General features: G+C 32.5%; 1 protein-coding gene across 6 annotated transcripts in view; it reads left to right on the plus strand.

Moving 5' to 3' along the window:
• LOC134840772 (calmodulin-A-like) overlaps positions 1–16,475 on the plus strand; it is a 51,713-nt gene that overhangs the window by 15,075 nt on the left and 20,163 nt on the right. Inside the window, exon 1 of one of the 6 annotated variants that reach the window (XM_063856803.1) lies at positions 2,151–3,620. The exons of 4 other annotated variants lie outside the window; for them this stretch is intronic. The gene's annotated coding sequence lies outside the window, so the exon portion shown is untranslated. Of the gene's footprint in view, positions 1–2,150; positions 3,621–4,157; positions 4,321–16,475 lie in introns of those variants that run through there. One more of the 6 variants, XM_063856802.1, reaches the window with a different exon arrangement.

Genomic DNA, 16,475 nt, shown 5'->3' on the forward strand with positions numbered 1-16,475 from the left:
CGGTTTCCGTTTTGGTGGCTTAGCGTTTTAATTTTTAGCTATTCCAATGGAAATATAGTTTTAATGCGGTCGTCTAGAAAGCACAAAATGTTGAAAATCCTAATAGAAATTACCGATTTTCATTGCAACAGTTTTTTTTGTATTTTTCTTTACTTTTTCTGCTTGATAGGTTTCGGCCTGTATTAATATGGTTTTTTTGCGTCTTTCGACGAGCGAAAAAAAATTTATGTGAGTTTTGGTTTGTGTTTTAAGGGTGAGGAGGACTTGATATATTTTTTATTAATCGTAAACTTTTTGATTTTTTTTTTTCATTTTCCTTTTTCGGCCTCATAGGTTTCGGCTTATTTCATATCTGCATCGTGGCCTCACTTTGCTTCATATGACAAGGTAACAAAGTTTTATGTATTTGTTTTTTGATAGCGAGGAGGTTTTTTATAAGTTTTGGGTTTTGTTGATTTTTTTCGGCTTTGTTACCGCTTGGCTAATTTTTTTCTGATGCTATTTTTATCGCAAGTGCTGCGAAGCTCAGCGCTTCGCCTTTGTGGTAAAAAGTCACCATTTTTCTTGAGAAAAAAAATTCTGTCAGAGCCCAAATATTTCGGCACTTTTTTTGAAATTAGATTGCTGTATTAGTTTGCTTTTTTGCGACATTTGCTTTTTCTCAGCCAGTTTTTTTTATCGAAACTGTTTTTTTATAGTCGCCGGTATACTAATCTCAATACTGAGGTAATGACATGCCATATTGTTATTCCGTTCGATAAAAACAAAGATAGCCGGTTGTTGGTCGAGCAGCACACTATGTTCCGACCATATTCTTAGAAAAACTTTATTAAAAAAATTATTTTTCATTCAGTTTAGTGCGTGGTGTGATTAATTTGTGTGATAATTATACCCGCAAAAAATTTAGCTAGCGTTAACATTTTTTTTTTGATTTTTTGCACAAACTTTTGTTCTAAGTCTTTTTTGCCAATTAAGCGCTAAAAGAAGCTGCTAAAAATAGTTTTCGCTATAGTATTTCAAAATTTTTTTTAACTAAGCGCCTTATTTTTATATAACGAACGTTACTCTATATCGCTTCACAAGATCAAAGTTAGACAAAAAATTTTAAAAATTCCTAGCAAGTTTAGCCGAGACAGGGACAACTATTTTTGTTGGTTTTTTTAAAGTTGGTTTTTTTTCTAAATCACGACTGAAAAAGCTTTAATGAAATTTTCCAAAATATTTAAATCATTTTTCGGTCTAAAGATCTGTTATTTTTTCGGGAAAAGCCTTTGAGTTAGGTGATTTATTATTAGACTGAGTAGTATTAAACTCAAATGACATTGAAATGGAGAACAATAATTAGTTGGTGAGTCAGAAACTGTCTGATTGAGACTGATAATTTATATCACTTTTTCTCAACACTGAGAGAATTTTTGTATTTTTCTGTAAATACGAATCACGACGAATATGGCTATATTTGCATGACTGGTAGTTTTTCTTGAGGTAGTCAACATCAGCTGGAACAAAGTTCAAATTGACCTACGCCATAGTGCTTCCCATTCTTTGAATATGGTCAGAACAATAGTATTTAGAATTTTTCAAAAAAAAATTGGACATTGTATTAAAGAAAAGTTCAAATTGTTTTTATAAAGTACAATTTGCAATATTCAGTGTTCCAAGTGTGAGCTAGGTGTATTATTTTCTATTCAGAACTATTTTCTATTTTGTAGCTGCTTTCTTGGGCAAATTTGATTTCAGTCGGAAAGTGTTCGGATTCGACCCCCTCCCGACCCAAAGGGTCCCCTATTTTGAGATATCCATTGTTGGCTGAATGACCTTAAACTTTTTCTAAATATACTAAATTTGAGGGGGGATCGCGCTCCAAAAAACCGCGATTTTTTGGTCAAAATTTTCCAACCTCAGGCAAAAAAAAAATTTAAGTTAGGAATTGTCTTTTTCTGAACTTTGAGTTTTGCCTCCAACTGTTTTGTTGCCAGTTTTTTTTTCAGCGCCAAAAGCAATTTGCAACCTTGAAATGCCAGATAGGAGACCGAATGATTGGAATATAGCATTTGGAATCGGTCGGTTGATTTTGGGCTTTCAAATTGACGGGCTTAGCTCGGTCTTAAAAGCATTAAACTCTGAATGGGCTCTCCAGGATATGTTACGTACGTCCATGTGACAGTTTTATGTGAAAACAGACCGCAAAACATCATTAGTCAGAGGAAGTAATCGATTAAATATATTCTGACTAGAAGCGAAACTAGCAGTTGGTTACGTAAATGCTAATGTCCTTCGGAGAATCAAACAGCGTTGCTTCATGGTAAATTTGATCTCCTTTTTTTCTTCTGACAAAAATTGTTTGGAATCGTTTGCAGCCTGGCTAATTATGAAAGAAGAATACCAATTTAATTTGCAACTTACCATCTTGGAAAAGAAAGCAGGGAAGCAAGCACCGGGTGTGGGTGCTGGTAAAGGCACCGCATAGGTACCCGGGGGTATTTGCTGGACTGCGGTTTGAAAAATAGATTGGACTCTGTGATCGATTATGCGACCAAAAAGAAAAAGAGAGTCAATTTTTCCGCTATTCTGTCAGTTCAGTCTTTGTTCACACACGCGTGATCAGAGTTACCCTACCAGTTACCCCTTTAATCTCTCTAAGAGTTACTCAACATTATAAGACGATCTATCATTCCAGTCGTTTTTACAAATCATTGCTCCCGTCCATCACCCGGCTAAACTCAGTCCCCCGACCCCTCTATAGCCCCCAGTATCAGATAACGGCGGGGCACCGTTTTCAAAGTAGCTGGACCTAGATCAATTTGATGAAAAGTGACTGGGATTGATTAAAAAGAAGTGATTTGCGAAATGGCGTCCAAATTAAGGCACAGGTAGCTCAACTTTCTGGCCGATTCAATATCAACTTCTCAAATTTCAATTTTCAAACTCCCATTATTTTCCCCCCACTTTCACTTTAGGAAATTGATGAATGGTTCATCTTTTTTCATCAACTTTACCACGTTTGCCATTTTGACTCGCTTTCATTTAATTTATTCAAATTTGCACCAAATTAAAAGTGACAAAAAAATCTCTTTTCATAAAAACTTCAGCTGAAATTCATCTTCTAAACTAATCCCACCTTATATGAATGAGGAGTCTTTTCAGCACCTAATTGAAAACCTTGTCTTTTCTAAGTCACTCGCTGCTTTCAAAAGTGGCACTCCAACCAGGGAAAATAACTCAAATCTCTTCAGAAAAATCTTGCCTATTATTACTTCTCGTGTTCTACCTACTTTACCAATTTAGCTAAAAACCACGCGTCTCATTATCCCTATTTTCCCTTTCAATTTAATACCATGACCCATCTGTAACTTTTCCCATCCGGATATCAGTTTAGATCCCGCCTATTCTGAATTTCCACTAATATACAAACCCTGGCTGGGGCCTGCCTTTGTTTGCAATTCCACAACAGCAGTTGAGGGCTAGTTTGGTTTGGTTCCTATTCTACTAATACTGTATAAGTTGACTTGTTGCCCAAATTCCAGGTCCCATTGGGACTACTTGGGGATAAGGCCACTTGTGTTAATATTCTTTCATCAAACCCATCTCCAGTTCCATCTCAGCCTCACTGGCCACCGGTAAGTGATGACGCAACTTCAAAACAAATTCACACACCCCGAACTTCTTCAAATAGCAGGCTTGTCTTTAATCGGCCAGCTCCAGTGAAAACATCTTTCATTCAATTAAGTTAGCCTAAAACGGTTCAAACATTCGAATAAGGCAACGAATGATATCAAGCATCAGACGTCGTGATATGATACCGCTCCGAATATTTTGCGTTTTTCCATTATCATAATATCATTTAATGCAAATTTTTGTTGATTTATTCATTCAATTGTTATTTTAAAAGCTAATTTTTTCCCTTGAAATTTGTATATATTTTTTTCTTTTCGGTCATTTGGAATTTCGGGTATATTTTCTGATATAAGAGTAATTCAAAATTCCTCATCAAACAGAAGATGCTAGATTGAAGTGGGACCAGGTTAGAATTAAGAGGCAATCATCATAAACCTTTCAGACCAAGGGCAATCAGTCTAATCTTGCGTGGTTCTTTTGATCTCTGGTACAGTTTTAGCCGTCTTAATTTTCACCCATTATTAACTGGTCCTTCAAGCAAGGCCAACTTTAAAAGCGATTAAAAACTGAAGATTTACTGCTCGATAAGAACAAAAAGTTCACTTTACTCTTTGAATCAATCAAATCAGATTTTTGTGCTTTTCATTTCTGTCAACAGAACTAAACAGTAGCTCTACTTAACTAAGCAGAAATAAATTCAAGGTAAGCAACATTCCGCTCGCGCAATCGGCCTATTTCTTACAATTTTGTAAATCGAAAATAGAAAAACTGGTTTATTTCGTAATAATAATTGAAATAAGAATTACTAGAAAAAAAATGTAATCTGTTTGTGAAATTGATGTAAAAACTTAATTGTTTTTCGTGTCGCTTAACTTTGAAACAAAATTTAACTTATGTTTTATTGTTACGACCACTCTCGTAGCGTGAAAAATAACTATGGTGCTGAGTTTCTTTCGCGCGATTTAGGTACCTCAAACAACATTCTTAGAGTCTCAAGTTTAATATCTCATAAAGCCGTTTAACTTGTTTTTATGATTCCAACAAGATGTTTAAAAATATATCTTTTTCAAGACCACGGATTTTTGCTGTTCCGACTTTTTCGCCGATTTTGTATAAATTTTGTTGCAACAATTTGTGTCACAGTTTAATGAGTAAACTTAGAGTTGCAGTTTAATAGTTTTTTTTGTTTATTGGCTTATTTTATTGAAACGCTTTTTTGTAATCTATAACTTGGTATATTAATAATTTTTCGGGTAAAAATACAATTCGTAACAAGCGACGGCTCGTAACAGGCGACAGTTCGTAACAAGGCATTGTCAATTAGAATACGCTTGCTCCGTTTTGCTCCGCTGCTCGTACAACCGGCACGAGAGGAATACTACGCGTGAATCAGTGTTCCACGCCTAATCTTCTGTTACGAAATGTCGCTTGTTGTGAATTGTCGCCTGTTACGAACTGTCGCCTCACATTTTCAAGTTTTAGTGATAAAACTTTTTTAAATGTATATCAAATTAATCGTCAGATTTCAGAATGATTTTTTTTTTCAATTTAAATTTTTGTTTCGATTCGTATATAACTTGCATCATCTGACTTTGTCGCAAACAACTCAATTCTATTATCGACACCAAATTTTTTGGCTTAGTGAAATCTAACAAAATAATCGAAAAAAGTGAAAATTTTGAAAGTTTTTATTGAGATAATTTTTCTTAGTTTTATTCTGCCACTCCGAAAAAGCTATGTAAAGTGCCATGTTATCTATTTTGCGCGAGATAATGTATTGTTAGGATGGTTTTGCTTGCCTCAATTCAATTTGAAAGCATTCAGTTTGCAGATTACACTTAAATGGAACGAAATATATTGTGTATTATCTATCCCAATTCGAAATATAGTAATCAATTTAGCCTCAAAATTGAACCTTTAAAGCTTTGTAGAAAATTTATCATAGTTTAAAAACTTTTTTTAATATCTGAAACAACACTGTTTTCATACGGTATTTTAGAAAAAATCTGACAAAAAGGCATTAGGTAAAAAGTCAAAAATTAACCGAATAAAAATACCACCTCGAGCATAATTGTTCCGCATTTTCTTCGAGAGTCGAAACAATAACTAATTCATTTCATCAAAAAACTTTTGAGATCTTTTACCGATTTCAAAGAAAGTGACGGAATATTTGTGCTCGGGGTGGGCATTTTCTCTAGGTAAATTTTGAATTTTTAAACAGCCTTTTTTGACAGTAGGTTTAATTATTTTATCAGAAAAAATGTGATCTCCTGAAATCAAATCCAAAAAAAAATGTTTCATCTGTGATTGTTTTTTTTGTCAAATTATGGGGGCTTAAAGATTTGCAAATCTGGCAAACTCGGGAGAAAATTCGTTAAATTTCGTGCTATTAACGCGTAAACGGAGATTTAATTATCCCTAGAAATCGTTCAAAATTGAACTTGAGACATGCAATTGGGTCTATATATACCATTTTGCTCTATGCGAAATATATCCCTGTGTGCTTTACATAGCGTGTGGAGATGGTTATAAAAAAAATTTTTTTTCAATTGAGGAGGTATTTTTATTCCAAGAGGTATGCTCGAGGTGGTATTTTTATTCGGTTAATTTTTGACTTTTTACCTAAGTTCTTTTGACAGATTTTTTCTAAAATACCGTATGAAAAAAGTGTTGTTTCAGATATTAAAAAAAGTTTTTAAACTATGATAAATTTTCTACAAAGCTTTAAAGCTTTAAAGGTTCAATTTTTTCCTGCTATGATTGTTTGCGCGATTATGTTTGCACGACTTTTGGGCTTTATATTTTGAAAATTCGTTCTGATTTTGATCCAGGGTTTCTTCGTTTAGTTAAAGGTGTTTATAAATGTGAGTCTCTTCGATTTTGAATTGAACTTGAGACATGCAATTGGGTCTATATACTATTTTGCTCTATGCGAAATATATCCCTGTGTGCTTTACATAGCGTGTGGGGATGGTTATAAAAAATAAACCTCAAAAAAAATTTCAACCTTAGTTTTTTGAAAATTAATAAGATTACTCCATAGAGATTAAAGAGCAGTTGGAACATTAAAGGCTTACCTTTGATACAAGCTGTTTTGTTAGAATATGTTTGCACGATTGTTTGCGCGATTATGTTTGCACGACTTTTGGGCTTTATATTTTGAAAATTTGTTCTGATTTTGATTCAGGGTTTCTTCGTTTAGTTAAAGGTGTTTATAAATGTGAGTCTCTTCGATTTTGAATTCAATAAGATCTGACACCCTAACTGTGATTGCTTTTTTGTTTTTTGTTTTTCATACTACACTTTTTTTGGTTGTCGGTCATTAAACACTGTCTATTTTAGTTAAAAGAATCCAAAGTCAAATTGTGGTGAGGTCGTGAGTTGTATTAAGGGTTCGAGTGTAAATCGACGCCGCTGGGTCGTTAAACACACTTCTAAAAGATAATTGAATTAAATTTTAGGAAAATTAAAAGTTAAGTAGATCCAAGGAAAATTTTCATGATCTTTATTACAATTAACTTATGTTTATATTAGATGAAGTTAAAGATCATGAAAAGGATTTAGATTAAGCTAAGAGCTGAACTTGGAAATAATAAAAAACATTAAAATTGACGTGTTTTGAATATTTAATTGCTGTTGCTGAGAAGTTCTATTAAAAAAAAAATTTTCCGCGGCATTGATTATGAAAAGTCAACTAGCCACAAAACATTTTCGTTTTGATTCCATTTTTTTTTCTCAAATTTTGGTTTTATAGATTTTGGCAACTAACTCCATAGGCCAAAATTGAATCTTAGTCTTGCTCATATTTCAGTAGATCTATAGTAATTTACTGCTTTTACTAAGTTATAAGTGCAAATAACGCAAATAAGTCTGTTGGTAGCTTAAGTTTGAAAACCGACTTTTTTATTAATAGATTAGCGCAGTAAAGTGGCTTGTACCACCTTTTGAGCAATGTCAAACAGCTTCACAAGAAATAATTCTCAGCGTCCATCTCTGAGCAAATTTTTAGCACCCAGAACTGAAACTGCCTAAGAACTTTCGGTTCAGGTTTTTCCAGGTACAAAAGTGTAACAAAAAAGATCGCACGTGACCTCATTGTTTTTCAATTTGAAACTTCCTATTTTAGTTTGACTAGCATTGAAAAACTCCGGAACAAGATTCACAGTTGTTTTAATACTCAATGCGTTTCCGAGTATTTGAGAATTTCACACTTAGTGCACTTGGGAGGACGTCAAAAGGTAGTGAGCATGTCAAGGACGCCTCAAGAGCAAAGAAAAATAAACAGTTTTTCTGCTTAACGTGTGCTTACTGAAAAAACGAACGGTTCCAACGCTTATTTAATTACGGTAAAATTTGAATCCACTTGTTTTCAAACATCACCAAAAAACTCATTTTGGAACTTGTTGTCTGTTAAGTATAGTTCTCGAAATTTGTGTATCGTTGATGTAACACTATACTTACTGTTTTGAATTTTTAATTGCTGTTGCTAGAAAAAAGGGAGGATCAAGTTAACAGCCTTCCCCGTGTCCAATTTAGATTAAATTTGCTTAATGCTGTCTGTATAATTGCGCTGCGTTATATTTTGTTTAAATGCCTAGCTTTAATTACGAAAAACTATCAAACATGACAACAATTCAAAACTTTTCCTATTTTTCTTCTAGTTGCTCTTAACTTGATTGAAGTAGTATCTTCTACTAATCGTAAACGTTTGCTTCAATTTTTTTTGGCTGAGACATTGTTCTTTTTATTCACTTGGTATTACGCTATTGATGATGGAGCAAGGATGTTTTTTTTCTAATTACTTTCATCGAGATTTCAGTCATTTCGTATTTTTAAGTTCCTGGCTTGAGTGTAATTTTTGATTATCTTAAATTTTTCTTGAGCCATCTGTTTATAAGTTAAAAAAGAATGCACATAAGCCATTTTGAAACCTTTCTAATTTTATCAATTTCATTTTATTTGCTAATCTATAGATTTTCATATTGCAATACCAGTTTCACATATGCTTCCAAAAATCTAACCAAAAGTTTTCGATTAAAATAATTCTGTAGTGATAAAAAATTGAGATGAGTGTTGAGAGTTTTTTGTTAATTTGAACTATATGCCGCTTATAATTAACCTTTTATTTAAGACTTTACCATAGTACTTTTTTTCCTCTTCATAGTCAAGTTTCAAGTTTTTTGCCTTCATATGGACGCTAGGAAGTAGTTGTGCTTCTACCAAAAACGCATAAAAACAAAGACCCCAAAAATATTCCGACCATAGTCTTCAGAAATACAAAGTAGTTTTGTACTGTATTTCTTAAAAACTACAAACAAAATTTGCTTAGGCATATTTCCTGGCACAATAGAAAACAGTTTATGTGGAACATAAGTAGAAAACGAAAAAAAAATCGAAAAACAAATCAAACGATTTTTTGAAATTTTCTTTCAATTTCTAGCAGACAGTTTTTGAACTTTGAAAAAAATCAAAAATTTTTCATATCGAATGTGGCGTAAAAATCTCAAATAGCAAACTTTATTCAAGTAAAACTAAGAATCTTGCCTGTTCGCTCAATGTGTTCGCTCAAAATTAGACAAAAATTCAAAGGCTTTGAAAGGATTTTTCTCGACACAGAGAAAGTTTTTCAAAACTTTTCAAAATTGTTCGAATCACGACTCAAATGGCTTCTATATGACATATCATTTGACAGTTTTCGATGATTGTTTGTGGTATCTGATTTTGCGTGGAAAACATTTTTAAAAGAAAAACTAAACCACACCCGGACACAAAGTTTATCGTCATTTTTCAAATGGCCGGAACAAAAACTAGTCCTTAATTTATTGCTTCCATTCGTTCGGCTCTTTTTTTGCAAACTTTGATTTGAGTTATAAAAACTGTCAGAAACGGGCGTAAAAATATTTGTATCGTCTGCAAACAATGTCACACGACTACTTGAACAAAAATTAGGCAAATCATTTATAATCTACAAAAAAACAAAGGTCCCAAAACTGATCGCTATAGAACCCTCAAAGTATTTTCTGCTGTTTTGATTGGTTTTTATTAATTACATAATGATATCTGTTTGTAAGCTAAGAGTTTAAAATCTCAAGATATCAAAAACCATATGGATAACGGTTTTTCTAAGAATAGTTCAATGATCTACCGTAGCAAAGGTTTTCGAAAGATCTATAAATGTAGATTGGAACCTGATCTAAACTACATTTTATGATTGGATAAATTAGATATTTTACCAATGTAAAGTATTTAATATTAACCAATCATGATCCATCTAACTAACAACCCACTTATTTGTAAGTGCTGAAGTTACTTGTAATTTCAGCACCAGAGAGATTTGAATTTAACTTAGAAATTAGTTGGACTCTCCCGAGCACTTCAGCAGCCGCAATAAACCAGTATACCCTAGATCTATTGAGCCTAGCAGAGACTAGTTAAACAACCTGAGACTAGATAGTATAAGAGTAAGATTAGGATCGGTATTAGACTAAGAAGTTGCACGAATCTATCCGGCCGAAAATAAGATAGCGTGACGAGCAGACGGTGTACCCTATCCGAAATTACTCTATGAGTTATACACTCCAGTCCTAACTCATCTGGTGCGAACATAAGTCTCGAACAAGACCTTAATAGCTTAGAATTAACCAAAATAGATTAGAAATTAGACAAAAACATTTACAAAATGTTATACGACAATAATTTAATCGAAATGTCTCTACGACTCAATAGATCAGAGCCAATATTCCGAACCATAACAGAACTACCCGGAATTGGAAGAAGACCTCGAACCAGAGACGACATACGACAAAGTAGAAACTTGCCATATAGCTATATGATAGTTAGGCAAAAACCAGAACAAACTTTTATATTTAGAATACTACTGGCAATGAATTTAGATTTTCATTTGCAAACATAAAACCTTGAAGTTAATCTTCAAAATCATTTCAGGCGCTAAACAAAATTATTAATATACAATAACGATTGATAAAAAGATCTAAGATCGTTTTCCTAAAACTCTGCAGTAATATACAAAACATGTTTGAAAAATATTTATTGAAAAATAAAAAATAAAAATTAGTAGCATGACAATAAATGGTTAGTAATCATAAATCATCCTGTTGTTCCAGCTCCATCACCTAAAACATAACAGCAATCATAAACCCACTAATATCATCAAAACACTAAATCTTTCCTTTACACACATTTAAAATTTTATTAAAACTTAAATTCACTTAATTTTAAAACCAGATCATCAAGGCTTATCCTTGGATCTTAAATCATTTTCTACTTAATTAAATTTCAAATTTGATCATCAAGGCTTATCCTTGGATCAAACAGAACAACTTTGTTCTCCCCCACCCACTTAATTAGTGTCTAACGACCTCAAACGTCGATTCACTACCCAACCCTTTCTAAAGACCTAAGACTAATAGAAATTTTTAAACAAAACTAATCATTCAAATTAGGATAAACAGTGAAGAACTTCGGTTATTCATCCTTCACTTGACCCCCCTCTTACCAGACCCAGGATAAATCTTAGACTTAGTAAGTTTAAAATAGTATCTAACGAACTACTCGCGTTCTAATTATACCTGAACCTTGTGGATCGATTTACTATTCTCCAACCCTTGAACACAATCACTACCCCTAAGTAAGATTAAGTAAGTTAACACCTTAACTTATACTAGCCACGAGAAAGTAAAAAATCATTCTTCGGAATCGATATACTTTTCTCTCCAACCCTGAACAAATAGACCCAGGTTAAGCTAACCAAAAAATCGTAAGAACTAACAGTTTAGGAAAATAGAAATCATTTAACAACCTTTTGCATCCGTCATCCTAAACCTTATGTCATTTAAAAACCTAGGAAATAAACAAACAATCGTTTTACACAATTGTGAAATAGATAACAAAAAATACGACCTTGTAATCACACCTCATACACAAACAGTTGGATACATTCGAACAAAACGACAAACACTAAAAAGAAAAATAATAACGAAACAAAGACAAATAACACGAAAAAGATTTTCAAAAAATCGAAACGCATTTTCAGAATCAGAAACCAACAGTTTAGACGAACTTTACAAACTAAAAGAATCAATAGACAAAAATTGCCCACTTCACGATCAATTATATTTTTCTGACTCAGAAACAACTTCAAATTCATCAAAAAGAGGAAAAAGAAGAATAAAAAAGCAGTATAAACACAAACCAGTACATTTATACAATTGGAATCAACCAATTCGACACATTAATAATTACATATTAACAGTCATCGAACGAAAAAATGAGCTCAACGCACACCCCAGGTGAAGAAAGCTCAGATGATGATGAAATCTTTCCTTTTATAATAGATGCAACCACTGATAGAGGACAGCATATATTTTGCAAAAATTTACTATTAAATTTATTTGAACCCGGAATCAGTCCATGTAAAACAGAGTTCCCAGATGTAAAAATCAAAAGACAAATCATAGACCACTACTTAAAAGATATATGCAACATAACACAACAGTATGGAATCTACTCCATAGAATTCACCTCACCAAACCATAATAATAGAAAATATACAATTCAAACAGCCGATCTTGATTTAGAATTTTCAAAAGTTTTTTCAGAATATATAAAAAGCATCCAATATCATAACTCACAAAGAGCAAACTCCATATTCACCAATGAAGTTTTCGCAATAATATATAGTTATATTTCGATATTAGAAAATGAAATCCCAATAACAAATGTCTCACCGACAGAAACATCTAAACATTTAAGAGTACGACATGAAATCACACTACTCTCTAGTTATTTAAACATCATTAAAGAAAATTTCACGAAAAACGACGTTTCACAACATACAAAACACGATCTACAAAAAATTTTGGCATGGTTCATAATAGATTATTTCACACACAATATTGATTTAATTGCACAAGCAAGAAAAAATTTTAGACCCCAAAACTCGAACGATGATACCGCTATCACAGAACAATCAGATTATGTTTGGGACCCCGAATGGTCTCATCCCGCATTTATAAGCTTCCCACAATCAATCTCAAGTCAAGCAATAAGTACGATATCTTACATAAGAGATTATGTAAAAATAATACCATTCACCATTGATGCAACACCATTAAACTATAATACATTTTTGCCCGATACACAAAATAATAGTTTAAACTCTACAGTCATACACAACGAAAACCTCAATGGAACTAGGAATCTTACTCAACAAGATATCCAGACACCATCACACTTCATAAATGAAGAAATTGTACACACAACAACTACACAACAAAGTATTTCACCAATACGCCCAAATTTAACAACACCAAGAAATACAAATCCTTCACAAACACAGGTAACCTTACAATCAACCGTTAAACCTTCGGTTGCCCCTAAATATTCACATATGGATTACCAAACATACAGACCCATGACAATACCATCAAAAACACGCAAAACATTCACTAGAAACAACTTTACAGACCATAATTATAATTATACACATCCATCAAAAACATATAATCAACCACAAAGAAATTTTAACCAATATACAAGATCTCGAAATTGGGATAACCCAATGACCCAACCTAATTCAATAAATTTCCAAACAAATCCTCCACAGGATCACAGTGAAAATTACCCATTTTTTCAACAAAATAAAAATAAAAAACAGACATCTTATCAAATGGATTATTTATCCTCAGATGATGATTTCTTACAACCAGATATATTTGCACCAAATACTCAAGAATATCGTAGACAAGGAATACAGAGAACACGTACAAATCATAGAAATTTTTCTCCACAACCAATAGATGCACAACATCAACAACCAATTCAACAACAAAATCTAATTAATACACAATCTTTTCAACCAATTCAACAACAAAATCCAATGACTGCACACTCGTATCAACCATCACAAATGCAAAATGAAATACCACTCCCATATTATCTCCAACAACATGAAATAACAAGAAACCAACTTTCAAATTTTTCTCAAATGCCAAATGCAGCAGAATCATTACAAATGACAATGAATCCATACCTTATGGGTGGATCATCAATAACATCAAACAAACCTTTAATGGTTTTCACAGGAACAGACCCTGAATACTCTGTAGAAGATTATTTAAATGCAGTAACAGCAAACCTGATTTTAAATATTGGACCTGAACCAATTAATACGCCACTACATCAAAACTGGATACATCGACGCACAGCGTTAATACAAACAACCTTAGATGGCGCAGCCCAAAAATGGTTTTCAGTACTACCTCTAGAAATAAAATCAAACTGGAAAAGGTTTACACAGGAATTTTCAAAAATGTTTGACTCCGAAAGAAACAAACAACAACAAAGAGTTTTATGTAATGAAATTCGCAGATTACCAAACGAAACCATCAAGCAAATAGCAGTACGAATCGAAACACTAGTTCGAAAAGCATATTCATTAAATACACATGACTATAAAAACACAAAGATGACAGAAATCTTAATGATGACCTTAACACCACAATTAAGGAAAATAGCAATAAAAAAGAGAGCATCCCATCCTTCTTCAATTCGAGAACCCGATTTAGATTTTCGAAAACTAGTAGACAAATTAGAACAAGCAGAAATCACGATGAAACTAGAAGAAACGGAAAATCTGAAATTACAATACGTTAACAGAATTGAAACGACTCCCACCAATATTAATAATATACAGGAATCAGAGACAGACCTCGTTGAAAAAATCACTGAAATACTCAATATTTACGAAAAGAACCCAAACTTTAAAGGCAAACCATCTTTCAAAAAATGGTGTAATTATTGCCGACGATACGGACATAGTATTTCCGAATGTAGACAAAAACAGCAAGACAATCAAAATAAACCTCAAAAATATAAAGAACCAAATAAATCATTCCATCAATACATGAAAAAAGATCAAAACCTACCGAACAAAACAGTCTACAGCAACAACAGTTCAGGAAAACCACTCCCGAACAATACAAATTATACAAGAAATCAATCACCATATAACTCAAGTTATAGAGGAAGATCACCAGAACGAAGAAACACGCATAATTCATCACAAAATCATTACAATAGACCAAATAGTCGAAATAACTACTCCAGATCACATTCAAATACACAACGATTTGTTTCTAGATCTAATTCCCAATCAAGAAATAACTACTATCCAAACAACCAATCACGAAATTCATCATACGATAGGAATAGAAACTACTCCTATAATCGAAATAGAAGTTATTCAAACAACCGAAACCAGAATTACCCGAACAATCGATCAAGGAATAACTCATATAATAGATCGAACTATAACAGACCAAACAACAATTATCAAAATAGATCGCGAAATAATTCACAAAATCGACACTCAAGTTATAATAATCGTTATAGAAATTATTCCCAATCACCACACCGGAATAATAATAACTATAATAATTCTAATAATCGCCACAGAAGTAGTACACCTAAACATCAAAGACATATTAATCAAGTACAATCTAATCCAGAAACAACATCAGACCCTCCAGGTATTGATGACACAGTAACTGATACGTTACAACTCAATCAAATAAACTGTACATCATCAGATTCAGAAAGTGATACTGAAAACACTCTTTCTATCAATATGATAAAAGTCGAAAATGACTATGAATCTGTCATATATGAACAACCTTTTTCATCACACATATATGAAAATCAATCAGAATTTCTTCAAAATTATTACACTACACCCATAAATTCCACACCAACGACGCAAGAAACAAATGAGATTAACACTACAAATCAAACCAATAAAAATATCAAAACAAAATGCTTGAATACAAACCACATTTATCAAAATATACAAAAAGAACAACCCAAAGAAAAAATTTGGACAATACCATTTCTCTTAGAAAGCCCAAGAAATAAAGAATTTCAACCACCAGACCTTGAAATAGATTTTTTAATTGATTCAGGAGCAGAATCAAACATAATAAACATCCCCACATGGAATGAAATAAAAACTTTACACCCAAAGCTAACACCTCTTGAAACCTCCAGTAAGTTAGCAACAGCACAAGGATCAACATTGATAAACTACGGAAAAATCCAATTATTTCTCCTCCCCACCAGAACAATGGAGCAAAGCAAAATTTTAAATAAGCCATTTAAACAAATATTCCATATCACTGATATTAATTATAATATCATTGGAATACCATTTATTTCGAAGTATATACCAACAATTAACATACTAAATAGTAAAATATTAATCAAAGATAAATATACAAAAACAAAAGAAACATCCTTAACATTTTTTCAAAGATTAAATAAACAACCACCATTCTTTTCAAAATTCTACCCGATATTTAACCAACAAAGAAAACACCTAAAACCACTATCAGGAAATATCTATAATTTTTCAATCAAACAAGTTCACCAATATGATAAAGAACAAAACAAACAAAAATTTTATATGTCAGATTTTGAATTCAAACCTATTCACAAATTTTTCAAAATCACAATCTCATCCATAAAATATTTGAAAAATTCGAATTCAGATATCATTTCCTTACATGTCTATAACAACACACCTTACCAAGTAACCTTACCTTTAGGACTTCTAGGATATTGTGAAACCAACGCTACAATATTACCAATACACGAAAAAGCTTATCGCGTAAATAATATACTCCAATTACTAGATATTTGCCAATCTACAATTCTTAATGAAGAATTATCTATAAATAATATAAAAAGTAACGAAAACAGAAATACGGATTATTTCACAAAAACTCCATATTTCAAACCTACATTCAACATAAGTAACTACACAGAGGACCAACAGAAATTTT

This window comes from Symsagittifera roscoffensis, chromosome 2 (assembly GCF_963678635.1).
Source record: "Symsagittifera roscoffensis chromosome 2, txSymRosc1.1, whole genome shotgun sequence".
Lineage (NCBI taxonomy): Eukaryota > Metazoa > Xenacoelomorpha > Acoela > Convolutidae > Symsagittifera > Symsagittifera roscoffensis.